This window comes from Cynara cardunculus, unplaced genomic scaffold (genome assembly GCF_001531365.2).
Source record: "Cynara cardunculus var. scolymus isolate 2C unplaced genomic scaffold, CcrdV1 Un_Scaffold_11173, whole genome shotgun sequence".
Taxonomy (NCBI): Eukaryota; Viridiplantae; Streptophyta; class Magnoliopsida; order Asterales; family Asteraceae; genus Cynara; species Cynara cardunculus.
The window spans coordinates 2507-3193 of NW_020206478.1; positions in this window are offsets into that span (position 1 = coordinate 2507).

Here is a 687-nt window from a genome sequence, read left to right on the forward strand (position 1 = left end):
ATTGTGCTATGGGCCTATTAAGGCCCATTTTAGAAATGCAGCCATAACATCATTTTAAAAATTGCTATAAAACTTGAATTGTGCTATGGGCCTATCAAGGCCCATTTTAGAAGTGCAGCCATGACATCATTTCTCAATCTCATTCAAGGGCTCTAACCTTTCTCCTCCACATTCCCAGCTCTGAAGCAAACCATCGGAGGTTGGGCGTTTTGCTGATTGGAACCCATCTATTTCTTGTCATTCATACCCTTGGACGGCCGCCGTACCCGAACATTTCAACTACTCAGAATCCGGTAACACAGTTGAATGTTCTTTGTGTTAGTAATTTGTAACCCATGATTTACATACATGGGAAAGCTGCAGATAGACTGATATGTGCATCTTCTAATTACTTGTATCTTATGTTCCTTCGTTCCCAAAGTATAAATTACTGAATGAAATCAAGGAAAGGGCTGAACCTTGAATTTTCTATGCAAACTTACTACTTTTTCAAATGCAAATTATGAATTTTTTTCGAAATTTTGCAACAGATGTCCAAATTAAAAGATCCCATTTGAGAAGTGCATTGTCTCTGTTGCAAATATGTGCTAAAAATAGTCGAGTTTTTAGGTTTTGTTTATATTATAACTATACAATCTGCGATTTACAGAATATTAAATGTTTAATTATGTAATTGGCAGTGTTGGT